Source organism: Cydia strobilella, chromosome 1 (assembly GCF_947568885.1).
Source record: "Cydia strobilella chromosome 1, ilCydStro3.1, whole genome shotgun sequence".
Lineage (NCBI taxonomy): Eukaryota > Metazoa > Arthropoda > Insecta > Lepidoptera > Tortricidae > Cydia > Cydia strobilella.
This window is the reverse complement of record NC_086041.1, coordinates 7,838,095-7,855,545: the sequence shown is the minus strand read 5'-3', so window position 1 is coordinate 7,855,545 and position 17,451 is coordinate 7,838,095.

Sequence of the window (17,451 nt, the reverse complement as noted above, 5' to 3'; positions counted from 1 at the left end):
ACCGACACCGTGGCCATCCCATCGCCATCCCGCCGCGACATAAGCCATCCGACACCACTACCCTCTCTACACGCTGCCTATCTTAGTGGGCCAGTATGATGGCCCATCGTGTAGAGGTGTAGAGGAGCCATTACAACTGATTCAGGTTACTGTTGGGGCTCCAACGATTTGACAGCTTTATCTTATGACAATAATACGCAAGAGAACCGCTTCTGTCAGGAGATCACCCACAGTCTTGTCTCAAGGAATATCTGGTGTCAAGGCGTGCAAGTTAGAACTTCGGTAGCTCAGCTGACCAATCGTGGCGGTCGGTATTTTTTTCAATTTTTGCTCGTAAAATTTCTACTACAGTAATTCCTACGATACTTTTCTGAATACCGAAAATACACAAGTACCTACACGAAACTTTCATAGTTTTCAAATGACGAGTAAAAAAAACTGTTTTAAAACTAACACGAAACGCGAATTGCCTAATGAAAAGAAGAAACTTGACGAATCTGCACGCACACAACACATTTGAAAAGATCGATAGGTACGTAACACTTATTATCCGTAGAAATAAAATGGGATATTTGCAAACAATCAGTATCACGGGTAACAGTATTGTTATGCAATAACTTTATATGTATTGTTCGTACACAAATAAGCAGATCGTTACCGAGCCTAGCCGTATCCATAAAGTTAGCCAACCAGTCAAAATGTAAAGTCAAAATACATGCTATTTCCAGATCCTAATAACTACGTTTGTCAGTATGTACGTACCTTACTCGTATACGATTTATTATTGTACAACCATATCCATAAAAATCTGTAGGTAATAGATTTTTGCCGATCCTTGATCACAATATCAGAAATACTAGGTCTGGTAGTTAGTTGGTAGCTTCGTTTTTACCTTGTTTATTAAAACGAAACCTATTTGTTTTACCTACCTACTGTGATTTATATTTGCTAACAAATTACATTTATAGAATTGAATTAATCTCCATAATCTGTGTGAATGGCCATTAGCCTAATTTTAACGGCATAATAATTTCTTAATATCCAGGTCGTTGCTCTTGTAGTTATTCTCTAATCCGAGTCGGCTGTGCTGTGCCGAAGCGTGTCATGCAGTTTTCATTGTTATCAATATGCATGTTCTGTATACCTAAACAGTTATAAATGCTTAAAACCTACACTTAAAGAGTCATTTCATTATATGTCTAAAAGCTTTTAATAATTGTACCTTCTGTTGTGCCTGTGATATTACTGACATCGATCAGCCAAATGGTTTTGTACATTTCCAAGGTTTTGATATTTTCATTCGCTCAGAGCCAAATGTAAAAATAGTAGATAGTAGTAAATATAGGGCCACTTAAAACAATTATGAGGTATGCGTCATTGCCCATGTCGCAGGTTGTCAGTCTTCTATAGGTAGGTACCTAGTTACCTACCTATATTTACTAGCCTCTGTTTTGTATAGCACCTCTGCTAATATCAGAATTTTAAGCCAGTTTTAAACATTTAGCTAATGTTCTAAACTTTCGCGATACCCAGGTTATCAAAATAAACTAATCTAAATTCGATGTCAATCCCTCTAGCGAAAGATAAGAAAGTCCATTTCTTTATTTTCATCCAATTTCACGGTTCGAGTGCTGAATTATTTTCAAATGTTTATTTGTCACTGTCGCGCTTCAAATACGGTTAACGATGCGACTTTCTTCGTAAGTGAAATGAACATAAAGTACACTTACAAGAAATTATATATTTCACGGCTTTAAGACGAAAGTGCAATGGAGGACCCGTGCGAAATCACCTTTTCATACAAACGTACTCCTCATTTTCCTCTCTGAATATTAACATTATTGAAAATATTTTGACACAATTTGTTGTATATTATAACCACACAGCTATGCGCCTACGTTTGATTTTTTTCGAATGTTTAACATTTATAAGTGTTAGGAGCATTCAAAAATTTGTATGAAATCTGTTTTTCGCTTCTAATTTCTACAATAAACAAAAAATCTAATTTAGGGACATAGCTATGGTTAATATGCATAAAATTATGTAAAAATATTTTTCATAATGTCAATATCCAGAGAGGAAAATGGGGACTACGTTTGTATGGAGAATTAATGTTACCATGCAGATTATGGTATTAGACTGTTAGTATAATAGGGATGTTGACATTTTTTAAGAACTGTTTTCATTTTTTAGATAGACACGTAATTATTGCAAAAACAATTTTTTCAAATTTTTATTCATTAATTTTTAATAAAAAATCTAATTAGTTTAGTGGTTCACAAAAATGCTCCAAGCTGTCCCGTGATCTTGATGATGTAACGATGTGATAAACACACTGCTGTCAGTGCCACCTCTGGCAGTGACCTGATGGTCCTCACCACCAGGTTTGACAACTTGTCTGTGCGTGTTTCTCACAACGTGACGTCACGCGCTCCGTTTTGAGTTTGCAGTCACGTGATGCTGGGCATTATTATAAATACTACTTTTAAATTATTTTTAATTAATTTATTACGCATATTTACACTTACAGAATATGATTTTCAGCATTCTAATATTCCTTGCTATGGTGAAAACATAACATTTTATATACCTATTTGCGATTCATGTCAACATCCCTATTAGTCACATTTAGTCCATCAATCAAGTAACAACAAACAATTCAGATATGCATTAAGCAATAAGGTAAATTCAGTTCTCAAGCAAACTCCACAAAAATGCTCATCGATTTATCGAAAAACAAAAAGTAGGGCATCGTTTAATAAATGTTATCAGCTCTGGTCGCGCCACCGGCCATCCGCTAATGGTCGTCATTTATATTGAATGCCTTGCTTGCCCGTAGATTGAAGTTGTACAGAACCTCACCGATAATTGCATGCGATTTGCGTTACATTGCGGCATTTTCCCAACCAAGTGAATTCGTTACACCTACTTAGCAGTCTCATGAGCTTTACTGTCAATCTCAAAACACACATACTTAGTTAGGTATACTACTAACTAGTATATAACTTACTACTACTAAATTGACAAAAACCTGTTAAAGGTACCTACAGTATGTATAAGTTACTCTATGGTTTACTTAAAAGGCTAGTGATGCACTCTGGTGGCAGAACATTACAGAAATATCCCCAAATGACACTACTTTCCTAAATCCGTTCATAGAATTATGAGTCATCACTATAAACACCGCGCATAAGGGTCATTTTAACTCTGAATCCGTCGTTTTAACGCAAAATCAGCGCAATCTCTATCAGCGGTACATTCAATTAGAATTTAATTTATTTACTTATTTTATCTAAACATCATTATAAGCAACTTTACTCACGTTTCACGTCAAAAAACATTGTTTAAAATCTTGTGATGTACGGAACCCTTGCAACGCGAGTCCGACTCGCACTTGGCCGGTTTTTTTTTATTAAAAGCTTCGTATTAAATTTTATTTATCAAAACCTTTGTGACAGAACTTATGACCTGACTAAGTATATTTAGCAATTAGGCCACTAGGGCACTTTTACGCGTTAAGGTGCATTTTACAAATACAAGTAATAAAAGTAAATCATCAACAGTTATAAAATACTTACCTAAAATTGCAAATATTAAAACAATTAAATACCTAATAGTAGGTACATGTTGGTACTTAGAGATGTATATAGTCTCTTAATGTCAAATTACACAAAAAATACAATAGTAAGTGTCACAAACAAAAAAAAAGCATTTTTACGCGTTAAGATGCATTTTACAAATACAAGTAATAAAAGTAAATCAACAACAGTTATAAAATATTTACATAAAATTGCAAATATTAAAACAAGTAAATATCTAATAGTAGGTACATGTTATAATTACTTAGAGATGTATAAAGTCTCTTAATGTCAAATTACCCAAAGAATACAATAATAAGTGTCACAACTAAAAAAAAACTTGTTTATCAATTATCCCTAGAAATGTAGCAGTTGTTACCATTGGGTACACATGACACCTGTTTTGCCGATTATACCGGTTCATGTAGGGGGTCTAGATTGTTAACTATAAGTTAATAATGTATAGGTATGTATTTTACTTATAAGTATTAAACACTACAGTAAAAATAATGAAATAAGAATAATATATAAACCACCAATAAAACGAAAAGTTGCGTCTTAAGTTAGTTATATAAATAACTAAATTAAAGTTAAACTCGTGTCTTAAGGCATTAAATCCTTCGGATTCATCTAAAATGCTCGCTCGATTGATTGCTAATCCAAGTTCCACTCCGGAATTCATCAATTTGGCAATTGCCTGTCAATCACAAAGCATGTCACTGAATTGCTTTAAGATAAAACACCAGCTGAATGCTATTGTGTAAAGTGGGACACAGGATGGAATGATAATACCTAATATCATTCTTTGGGATAGTAGCTAAGTATTTTATACTGTCAAATTGATCAATCCTGCCCGATCGCCAAAATTATGATCGAGAGAGTAAGAGTAGTAGAATGTATAGCCTCTTCGCCCTTAACCCTTATCAAGGTATCAGGCGATATAGCTATCACATGCAGCCCTTCAAATATTGTGTTCTATATTCAATGCGTAAGACTGACATCTTCGTTTTTAGGGTTCCGTACCCAAAGGGTATTAACGGTAATACGGGTAAAGGGTAATACGGGACCCTATTACTTAGACTCCGCTGTCCGTCCGTCTGTCTGTCTGTCCGTCCGTCTGACACCAGGCTGTATCTCATGAACCATGATAGCTAGACAGTTGAAATTTTTACAGATGATGTATTTCTGTTGCCGCTATAACAACAAATACTAAAAACAGAATAAAATATATATTTAAGTGGGGCTCCCATACAACAAACGTGATTTTTATGCCGTTTTTTGCGTAATGGTACGGAACCCTTAGTGCGCGAGTCCGATTTGCACTTGGCCGGTTTTTTAACTGTCAGGTCGGATAAGGGTTAAAATACTTAGTTGTTTTTAGACGATTTGGTATCCGTCGTTTATTCGACAGCAAAGGATTTTGAATTGCATGTAAGCACGGGAGCCTTTGCATCAAAGGAAAATATCTGCTCGGTATCTTCGTCAGTATTACGAATGAGAGACATTGAATTAAATATTTGTTTATACTTATTTCAACATCCCAAATGTCGGTCAACGGTTGAAATAAAGTAGACTGTGTGGAAACAAATAATAAGAAACTGGAAGAGGAAAGGGGAGGGTCATTTTTCCATACAAACGTAGTCACCATTTTCCTCTCTGGATATTGACATTATGGAAAATATATTTACATAATTTGATGTATATAACCATAGCGATTTTTTGATTATTGTAAAAAGTAGGAGCAAAAAACAGATTTCATAAAAAAATTTAAATGCTCCTATCTCTTATAATAATTAAAAATTCGAAAATATTAAACGTAGGGGCATAGCTGTGGTTGATATACAACGAATTGTGGCAAAATATTTTCAATAATGTTTAATATCCAGAGAGGAAAGTGAGGACTACGTTTGTATGAAAAGGCAATTTCGCACGGGTCCTCCACTTTTGTCTTAAGCAAAAAAATAAAATATTGTAAATAATGGTGTGTTGGCACGGAGCCCTCTGTGCGCGCGTCCAATTCTCACTAGGCCGGTTTGCAATAATTTCTAAGTGTTCTGATTACCCGTTCGTGGGGAGATTCAGCATAATGTGCACTCCAAAACTCCGCATGAGTTCTAAGAAGATAAATAGGATTCATCGGATGCCCGAAATCACGTTTTAAACAAATAATATTTTTATTACGATATTTATAGGTACAATGAAACAAGATGTCTACTTATTCCGTTAATGACCTGTTTTACACATTATGATTAATTTAATATTTTAAAAGAAAATTCGATTTAGTAATAGGTTTACAATAAGAGTTTTGAATGATTCACGGTTAATTTCACTAGACTTATATTGACCGGGATATCTTAGACCGTGACTACCTTTTGTACTGTCAAATGTGTGAAAAACCAGTGATATCGAATCAAACATGCGTAGTGACACCGTGAGTGTAGTGTGTTTGGACAGACCAACGAGTGTGAACGCGACCAGACCAACAAGTGTGAATGCGACCGTTGGTAACGTTGAAAGCGAACGCAGCCGACGCGCAAGAATGAGGGTAGACCGAGCGCTGTCTACACAACTTTGACACCCACCCGCTATCTTCAGTCACCCGTGAACATATTTTTTTTTTATGAAATAGGAGGCAAACGAGCAGACGGATCACCTGATGGTAAGCGATTACCGCCGCCCATGGACACCCGCATCACCAGAGGGGTTGTAAGTACGTTGCCGGCCTTTAAGATGGGAATACGCTCTTTTCTTGAAGGTTTGAAGGTCATATCGGTCCGGAAATACCGCAGGCGACAGTTCATTCCACAGTTTAGCTGTGCGAGGCAGGAAGTTTCTAGAGAAACGCACAGTTGAGGACTGCCAACCATCTAAGTGGTGAGGATGGTAATGTTGTCGCGTAGGGCGATGGCGAAAAGAAGCTGCAGGGATTAATCCGAACAATTCCTCGGAGCACTCCCTGTTATACACGTGATAGAAAATGCAGAGCGAGGCCACATCTCTACGCAGCGCCAAGGAGTCAAGCCGTTCCGAAATACGCTGGCAGTCGACAATTCGAGTCGCTCTTCGCTGGATGCGGTCCAGAGGGAAAAGCTGGTATTGGGGTGCCCCTGCCCATAGATGATAACAGTATTCCATGTGTGGGCGAACCTGCGATTTATACAGCTGTAGGCGGTGGGCCGGCGTGAAATAATGTCTCGATCTGTTGAGCACACCGAGCTTTTTTGATGACATGATGCGTGTAACTGCGTCGAAATATCGGGAGATCATAAATAATACAAAAGTGTTACGGAGTGTGCAGAGGTGCGGAGGGTCCTGCTCACGTCTCATGAATCACCCTGTATTATTTACTTTTGAATATAAATTACTCTGTAATTTATTATATTGCGCGGAGAAAACAAAAGTAAGGCAAATCCTGGATTATCTATTAAAACTATCAATCTCTGAAATAGTTGACATAATTTCATCCTCGTTTCAATTAATATAGAATCAGAATCTTCGCATTTATTCGTGATGAACTATAACATACAAAAGTATACAATAATATACTCGTACTAAGCTCTATTGGGATAGTAATTTCTTGTTATAATTGTGTGGCATTACACAATTGGATCGAAACATGTCGAGCTATTCGACTTAATAAGACTTGAGTGACCCGTTTTAAAATAATTTTAATATGTTTGAGTCTCACGGGAGTTTTATAGTTAGAATTCATACTTAATTGTTGGTTTTTTGTTTTTTTTTTTGACGGAGTATAAATGCACTTACGCACGGTGTGTGGGACTCGCCGCTCCTTTTCCTGTCTATGGAACCCTAAAGATGGGGAAGGTAACTTAAATCCATTAAAAAATCAAACCAGCTTAATCTAGTACGATGCCTAGGCATGTGAAATATATGGAAATTATCCGTAAATAAACATCAATAAAACTCTAGATTCCTGTCAGGACAAAAGAATATAATTATTTTATAACCACATGACATTGTCAACATGATCGAATGAACAGACAAAAGGCAGGAGGTTAGTTAGGTTTACATACCAATAATATAGTTTGTCAAAGGACTGTCATGTCTGTTCGAAATGTTTCAAACATAGTCAGAGAAAATCTTTGTCTTACACTAGTACTAGCACCCAAACGAAAAGGATGAGTATAGTTTTTTTTGTTCTTATTTACTGACAATTTGGTTTGACCAACTATAGCTCTCCTGTTTGTACAATTTAATATAACGTTAGATCGTAAAATAGTGCTAAGATCACAGTCGTTATATTATTATTTATCAAGCTGCATGTGTCAAATATTCCAAATCTTCTTTTAAAGGGGTCCACTGATTATCAGACCGCCGGACGGTATCAGCCTGTGAGTTAGAACAAAAATTTGACAGTGCCTAACAACTGACAGGCCGATATCGTCTGGCGTATGGAAGGTAGAAGTAAGGAAATGAATCTTCATGTATCAAAAAGTGACCGTAAAAACAGTAAATAGGCGGCGCCACCATACACTGAAGTACCTAGACCATACACCTAGTATTTTATATAGATGTGCACCCGTGCGACCGTGAGGGACAGAACATACGCAATGCGACAAAATTAAAAACACGTTTTAACATTCCTGACAACATACCAGAAACAACCTACGTAATTTGGTCGGGTTATTTGCTGCCCCTCCCCCATTTCATCTCTACATTATTATACCTCTATGGTTCATGTCATAGAGTCTCCTATATATTACAATACTCTTTGGTCTCAGAGCCTACCTAGCGCCACTGGAGAGATTAGGAACTATTATTTAAAGCTGAAAGCGGTCTCTTTTGCAACAATTCTGCCATAAGAGATTGGCATCCTTTCTATACCATCCATAGTCTGGCGGACTAGTAATCAGTGGGCCCCTTTAGACACGGATGATGAGGAAAACGGACGATCTTAATTCTTTGTCCATTGTGACAATCTAGACGTCGGTAGCCATCTGGAAGTCAATGTACGTGCGGCGACGTGGCCACTCAATGCCGATTGCTCTTCCTTCCGTTATGTTTGACGACAGCCCGGCTATAACTAAGTATAGCGTTTATATCTCGTTCGGTGCATAGTGTAAAAATTCAAATAACTTACATTTTATGTTATAAAACTACACATTTACACGGCTACAATAATTTACACAATAAATAAATAAAAAATGGTTTTTATGTTCCAGTTACAGTATATTTTATAGTTATTTTTTCACCTCCGGTTACATTGAAATAGCCCTTTCTCCCAGCCCGACCTTACGAGTTAGGTACTTTAATAAACTATATAACAGCACAATATAAGTACCTATATAATGCCCTCAAATTCAAACCTTCACTTTTGTTCACCATAGTTAAATGCCTGTGATCTACGGACCGAGAGACGTACAGCGAACTGCAAAAGTGCGTACCAACGTTACGAATGGAATTCATTCATTAAGTGGGTATGCACCTTGGCAACTGGGTGTACCTGACGAAACTATTTAATAGTTCTGTTTTTTGTATTTTAATATACATACTAGTCGTTCGCCCCGAACTGAGAAAAAGATCAATTGAATGCATCTACATAGTTGGCAAAGGATCGAAAATCGCGTGCCATTTATTGCAAGGTCTGTGGAGCCCTTAACTGATAGATTTAAGCAATATTTAAGTCACCATAGAAATTAAAATAAACTGTATCTGTGGTAAGCCGTAATCTTTCTTGTCAAGTATCAAATATGTACCTATATTATGTTTATTTTATTTCGTTTTTATCTTGCTAATTATTTTAAAATGGTAAATTTTAAAACAATACATAGATGTGTAAGCCGAGCACTTTCATTTGATACCAAACTCGGCCATAGTTTCCGGCAAATAAGATGACCAGAATAGTAAGACCCCTCACAAATAGCTTTTTAGCCTTCTAAGCTCTTTTATCTCAGTAACTCCTTGACCGAGCCTGCTTATAGAATAATAGCTGGGGAGGCGACGATGCTAAATGTGTAGTAACTCGAGCGTCGTAGATACCTATTGGAATCGAAAGATTAGATGATGGAAAGAAAAAAATGTTATATAATATTTTCTTTTTTAGCGAGCAGGAAAGTTTAAATGTTTAAAAAAAACACCACGTGTAGTTACTCGAGCGCGTCAGATATGGTAGTGCCAGTCGCGCAACATGTCTGATAACAAGGGTATGTTAATCTGCCGGTTTACATAGGCAGGGTGGTCATACGGAAGGGTAGAAAATTTGGAAAAAATAGTTTACTCGAGCGCGTCAGATATTCAAATTCAAATTTTTGTTTCTTAAGCCTTCTTGATTGTCCTTCATACAAAAAATAATTAATGCTTCAAAAAGATAAAACTAATAATTTGGAACTAGGCTAATGGTATATTTCCACTAGATAATTATTAAATCTATTAATTTCATATTCACGTCCGAAGGCTCTGAGAAAGTAGAAAGTGAAAATATTATTTACTTGTAAATGTTATTATTATGTATATTGATAAATTTGGTCGCTTAATTAAGCATAAGTGAAATCAAGATAGTTGGTATTACCAAGAATAACAATGATTCTTTTTTTCTTGTTAAGTTCAACACCAAGCGTATGCTGTCGGTCATTAAATTAATATACCTACCATGTAGAAATTGTACATTCCTAACACCTTAAAAAGTATTGTGTGTAATTTCATTGATATTAAATTTGGACGCTTGCATGCAAGCTAGATACATGAACTGTAAAACAAATGTATTGTAACATCCCCATACTGTATCAATGCAAATAATAATTTCTGATTTCTGCAAGAGACAATTCCGCTGATTTTCATACTTTAATGAACAAATCATTTTAAAATTACTGCAGTACAGTCTATTAATTAAATTACTGATTTGGTTTCCTCGCATTCGATATGAAAGGTAAAGTGTTAAACTCGGGTGAAAGGCACCATTTCATCCCTTGCTTAACCATCTACTAAACTAATAGCTCCCGTTTAGCCTATTGTGACGGAAGGGTAAAATTGTTCTGTAAAATTATATAAAATATCCTTGTTTTACAAACTTAGGATAGTCACGTTACATACCTGCTTCCTTCGAAAATATCATCCACTTGTTGACAGTACACAGTACTATGTTCTTAAAAATACCGTTAAACGCAAATCTACAAAACAAAGGTAAGTAGTGAGTTCATAAAATATTGAACAATACAAAATGTAGACGTTTTCAAATATACCTATAGAAATATTTACGATATTTAAGCATGGTAATTATTTTCAAGATTATTTTCAGGGCAAGTCCCTGGACACTTCATTGATGTGAAAGCTTCCATGAAAATTGGCACTTTTTATTATAAGCGTATTTTTTAAGGTAATACGATAAAGGCGGATTACAGAGAGGCACTTAAAAGGTTCGGCATGAATTAAGACGCATTAAATATGAAAGTAAACAATTCGACCGTTTATTATACGCATTGTATGTATCCATGCGGGTCTGTTTAGTGTTGTTTTGCAATGTTGACTTTATTTTATTCGTAATAAAGGTATCTTTGTATGTAAATAACTGCGTAAGATACGAAGTTGGGAGAGCAAGTCAAAATTTGGTTCCTTTCCCTGGATAACAACTGGTTTGGGGACCGTTGCTCGACCCACGCCGCAATATTGATCTCATTGTTTGATGCATTGCATTTCTCGAATTGTCATACATTAAAGTGTACCTACCAATACAGGCTGATGTTAAACTGCTGAATGAAGTTCATCCTTTCTAACAAGGCTGAGATACAAAATACTTAGATACAAAACAAAGCATCAAACCTTAATTACTACTTTGTCGTAAACCTTACTAACGTGGTAGTGTAATACCTAGGTATTTGTGGTAGGTAAGTTCGTGAGGAATCGAACCTTGGCAGACGTAAAGTGATCATACTAGAGTTATATTTTGCGTATTTACTAACTGTGTGTGGAAAGTGCACCTATAATATACTAGGGTGTAACAAGTTTATTTTTGTTTTGTCGTTAGCAACATTTCTTTTTTCCAGTTTAAGATTAATAATATAAAAAGATTGTCCAATAAGCTGTACTGTTTTCAGGTGATTTTTGAAATCTTGGTACTTAGTTAACTTACCTACCACTCACTACAAGCATGTGTTCACATACCTATAGGTAGGTGAAATATGTACAGAAATTTGTAAAAAAAAACTGGTACAGTAAACCTGTTAATACAGTTTTGTAAGGTATGGTCACGTGGGGCGGAGACAGGAATTGGGAATGATTCCCTCTCCACCCGAGTTAATGAGGAATAGTGAAACAATTATTTAAAAATATTTTATTTAGGGAAAATACTATAGGTTAGGTGGATTTGTACATGATGCACTGGGTAATTTTACATCCCCTAGTCTCACATACTACGAGTACCTAAAGGTAATAATATCAAGACTACTATATAGATAGGTCACTGGGGATGCTGGCGGAATCGGAACAAAATAAGGTTACTGTCAAAATATATTGAGTGACTATGAGAGTGACTGACATTGGCTAAGACTCGTGTGCCACATGGGAATAAACCATAACTTATTTTACCAGAATGACCAAAAATGAACGCATAAATAACAACAAAGAACCGACTGTCGTTTTCAAATTATATTTAGCTAAAGAACTGATTCTTCAGTGAAAGTTAAATATAACATAAAAATACGGATAATTTATATTGCCAAGTTAAAGGATATTTTTGTGGCACCCTATGCAGCGGCTTTTCGCTTCTTTCGGCGCGCACATATAACCGCTCTACAGCCGCAGCGCGCCGCACTCGTGCGCACGCCGCCGACAACACAACCGTAAGTACACGCATCACATCAATTATACTAATCATGCGACAAATTCAATGAAAACAGTGAGTGTGTGACACAGTGATTTCATATTTGAGAACTCGAAAAAAATTCACCAGCCTTTTTTCCTTAAAAACGTAAGCTCATTTAGTCCAAAATTCATTATTATCAAATAAATAAACATTATCTGTTTCTCTTTTTGCCAAGAAATAACAAAACATAAACGTGTTATTATTTGTCTATTGTCCTTTCTCGGGACTTAAACTGTGTCCATACCATTTCACTTGCTTGAGTGCTGTAAGTGTGAAGAGGTAACAGACAAATAGACAGATAAACGCATGCTTTCACATTTATATTCAATATATTTTAGTATAGATTCTATTATTTACACTATGCTTAAGCAAGTCAACAATTATACATACTGTAAACAATTGTTTAAGTAAGCACCTTAACATTAGGTTCAAACTATTCATAACCGAATTTTTCCGGGAAGTAAAGAGAAGTACTTACTCCGGAAGTGCAAGAATTATATGAAATTACCCTATCCACTTGACCGCGGTTCAGTTTGCATAGCCTAACTTGCCTTTGTTGATTGTTTACAAGCGAATCTGTGCAAATTATAATATTGCCGTCGAAACGAACATTAGTGAACTTTACTGAGTGAAAGTTCCCGCTATCCACTCCGATTATGATAATTCTAACGGCTTTCGAAGTCCTTTGGCCATTAATAAAAGGGAAAATCGATAGTCTAGTTTCTCCACGATCCCGGGACGACTGCACAAATGGCTCATAAATGTGTTAGAATTGGTAATACATTTACTGCTGTTTTTTTTATGTAGGTAATGTGGCTTATACGGTTGTTAATGTTGTTACACTGTACTAAAACTAAAGTGATCTGAATCACTCTTGGCTAGAGGAAGTTAATTACGAGTATATATACACTATAATTATACTGATAGTGGCCTGGCCTTTTCTCGAAAAGTCTTCTAAAAGTCGATTTTTGCTCGTCGTTTCGGATATGGGTATATATGGTATCAGTACATTGAGTATGATGTCCTGAACACAAATATATGAGATGAAAGCAGTTCAAAGTCAACTGGGTTGTGAAATTTTTGAACGTTTTCTAATACTTGTAATTTGTTAGACCAAGTAGTAAAAATGTTACAGTATGTTATATATTTGTGATCTACTTACAAAGCCCTTTCATTTGGTATCTCACATAGTATGTTTTAAAGAAAAAAGTAAAAAAAGTTTGTACTGCCGACTTTATGACGTCACAGCAACTACTCCCATAACTTTCGCGCTTGTCATCTCATATATTTGTGTTCAGGACATTATACTGAATGCACTAATACCATATTCACCCATATCCGAGACGACATGAACGAAAATTAACCTAAAGCTTGTTCGGCCACCCTACTATGAGTACTTCTGAGTTCAATTTATAACTGTTAAAAACACACGTTCGTTTGTTTTAATTTTTGTTTAAAAAGTGATGTACATACGCGGCGCGTGAATGAACCTAGCACGCGAGAGCCACACGCAAGTGATATTGCGGTCGTTTATTTTACTAATCTAGTGTCATAATATTTTATATTTGGATAATATTTAAACACAGAGTATAAAATGGGTACGTTTAAAAAAAAATGGAAAATATTGAGACAGTAAGGAGGAAAGGTGAGGAAAATGTCGAACTTTTCGAACCCTTTACAGCGTTCGTGGTCAACGGCTGAGTGATGACTGAGGAAAAGTACCTATATATTTACCTCTATCAAAATTACAATGTATAAACTACCCACGTACAAAATAATGAATCGTTTAAACTATAAATATTAAGGTACATATACATTAATTACATTATTGTTTCGGCAGTCTATAGCTCTCGCAGATTGGGTGTATGTTTGTGCCGTGTATTCCATCGTAAAGTCAAAACTACTGTGTATTATTATTAATATTGATACTATTAAATAATAGAAGGCAGAAGTTTCACTTTCGGCCGGTGACCTTTGATGACAAAGCGTCGTCGTCGTCTTTGATGACAAATATCGACACCCGTGAACTCATTTGACTCCCTATTTGGAACAAGTCGACAAAACCGCGCCGTATCTTACTGGCTGTTGATGTCTCTTCAAAGCACATATGTGCGAAAGAGACATAATGTTATTATTGCACAATGGACGTTGGCAGCGTCTCTGAATAAGAATAGAGAGGTGGTTAATATTCTGTATGCCGGTGCATTCCTCATTTATGATGGGCGATAATTCACAATGAGCATTACCGCAATCCATCCAGTTTACGTGTTATATTTGATTACATATAGCTTTCATGGGTCCTGAGTTCAAGTAACACTAGACACTGTCAAAAGGAATTGTGAATAGGATAGGCGGCTGCGTATTGGTACGCTATGCGTAAGCGGCGTTAGAGACGTGCGCCTGATTATATATTTGCAGACAGAAACATTACTTTAACTTATTATACGTAGTACGTAGTGATATAATGCATAAAACCACTCGTACTCGTATTTATTTATCAGTTACTTACTTTAAAACAATCGTGTCGTGTCCAATAGCAATTGCTTCGATAAATTTTATTTAGGTAGGTAGTATAGGTATATAATTAATTTATTTATTTACAGTCGAAATGATGTTTACCTGTATTTTTTTACACTAATCGAATTTTTCGTACCTTATAATAAATAAAGATACCTATTTAATTATAACTACATATTAACATATTACTAGATTAGATATTGATTCTAGTTAACACAGTAGGTATATTAGGAATAACTTAAATCTTCTAAATTTTACTTTATTTAATATCGTATTACATGATATTTTACAGTACATATAGTGCTACTTTCTCGCAATAGTGCGTAAAAGAGCACTTTTCGTGCATATGTCGAAAGTTTAAAGGGCCATATATTATGTACTGTAAAACGTTGTACGATACACGTGCGAATAGGTAATTCACAACTCGTGTCGATTTAAAACACTCCCTGCGGTCGTGATTTAATTTTTTATTTCTCATGCTCTGAAAGAGGGTCATTTTTGTTCTAAAAGGTGTGCAGAGAATGATACGTGTCTGCACTAGAGCATTAATTTTACGTTCGTAGTACGATTTCTTTTATTTTTATACGATAAGCAATTGAAATTTGAGTTTAAATGGATTTGTTATATATTTTCCATTTTGATATTTGACTCTCCATTTCATAAATAACGATACTAGTCAGAATTGTTAATTGAAAGTACCCTCAAGAAATGCTTAGAAATGTATATTTAGTCATGTTTTTAAAAAAAGACATGCATTTTACTTTCCTCGTATTCGAAATGAAAAGTAAAGTGTTAAACTCGGGTAAAAGGTATCATTTCTGCCTCGGACTATTAACGCTCTCACTGCGTTCGAGCGCCAAAATCCTCGGCAAAATTGAGTGCCTTTCATCCCTTGGTTAACAATCTACTATATCGCCACTCGTTTCGAATTTCCTCTTTTCCGCACTTGTATCTTAAATAACTATTAATACTCAAGTGACTTGCATTCTATAATGCCCATAACCAACCTTGTAAAGAGACCGTAACTCGTAAGGGATCAGAATATCAAACTGTCATCATATCGTCAGAAACAAAAAGTCCTCGGCGTACTAAAAATATACGCACATACGTCTTATACAGTCTGTAAAATTTTCACATATTTCACTCCTAGGGGCGTGTTTTATGTCTTTTGCTGAGTGTCGGCATTTAGCCTAGGAATTGAAGCTTGAAAAAAATGTAAATTTTGAAAGGCTTTATCTCGGAAACTATTAGATCTACAGAGACAATTTAGTCTTTTTTAAAACGCTCTGAGAAGGTATTATTAAAAACTAGTCCTTTAGGGTTATAATCTTCCAAATGTAAAAAAAACTAAATTTTCGCGGTATTTTCGATTTTTGACAAAGTTGCGTTCGGCGCTCGAGGTCACAAACTTGGATTAATTCATTGAGCGAACACCATAAACAAGTCTGCAAAAATCAGAACCCCGTTATAAAAGGCGACAAAGTTACTGGATTAATTAGGGTTCCGTACCCAAAGGCTAAAAACGGGACCCTATTACTAAGACTCCGCTGTCCGTCCGTCTATCCGTCTGTCTGTCCGTCTGTCACCAGGCTGCATCTCATGAACCGGGATAGTTGAAATTTTCACAGGTGATGTATTTCTGTTGCCGCTATAACAACAAATACTTACTAAAAACAAAATAAAATAAATATTTAAGTGGGGCTAACATACAACAGTCGTGATGTTTTTGCCGTTTTTGCGCAATGGTACGGAACCCTTCGTGCGCGCGTCCGACTCGCACTTAGCCGGTTTTTATATGTATAGCCCTTTCAGTCCCATTTCAAGCCTTTGACAGTTCATTGCTTCTATAAATCAATTGGGTAAACAGTTGTCTCTAGCAACACGAACATGCAGTGCGTGTGACTTTTCTCCAAAGGCGTGCGATTATTTACAAGTTACAGCCTGATTCGAACATTAAGATACGTGAAAAATTTGTCAAAAATACGATATGGATAGGATATGTCAGTGTCAAAAATGACGTTTTTGTTTGAAGAAACGCCACTTTTGATACTCACATATCCGATCCATGTCGTATCTTTAGCAAATTTTTGTCGTAATTTAAAGTTCGAATCAGGCCGTGACCATGACCATGAGATGGATATGAACATGTATCTTCGGGTCGTTTGTTTCTTCTAAGCATGGCACATTTTTCGAAAAGTTATAATAGAAAATATTATTAATTATATGTTATAAGTTGATCCCTATTGGCAATTATTTATACTTCAAAACTTTAAATTATTTTAAATTGAATCGAGGTTTATTCTCTTAGTAGTTTACTTCAGTGTGGGAAAATATTAATTTACATAGTTAGAGAGCAGAGTTTGTTTGCTTTGCAAACTAATTTCCTACTTAATATGTCTGTTGGTTTCTCAGCTCATTACCATATGAATAGATAGATTAGTGTTAAAACATAATTCCGGCCTTGCTGTTTCAAAAGTCGGGTAAAAAAACAGCCTTATTTCGGTGGAGTGAAATGATAAAATGTTTGAGAGAAATGCA